Below are 211 nucleotides of genomic sequence, written 5' to 3'. Positions count from 1 at the left end.
GGTACTTGATATGGGGTAGGGTCGGATGTTCCGATGGCCCAGGTGCCCGTACACACAATTAACGATTTGGAATGAAAAGATGTCCGTGGTAGGACTTTCATTGATTAAAGCGATAAGGTAGTGCGCGGGGCGGAAGCTCGGAAGGAGCTGGTGTCGGCGGCGCGGAAGCCTGGGTGGTGTGCGGGGCAGAAGCCTGAGTGGGTGCGCAGCG

Source organism: Dryas octopetala, chromosome 1 (assembly GCF_963921425.1).
Source record: "Dryas octopetala chromosome 1, drDryOcto1.1, whole genome shotgun sequence".
Taxonomy (NCBI): Eukaryota; Viridiplantae; Streptophyta; class Magnoliopsida; order Rosales; family Rosaceae; genus Dryas; species Dryas octopetala.
The sequence above is the reverse complement of the archived record's forward strand: the minus strand, read 5'-3'. Positions refer to the sequence as shown.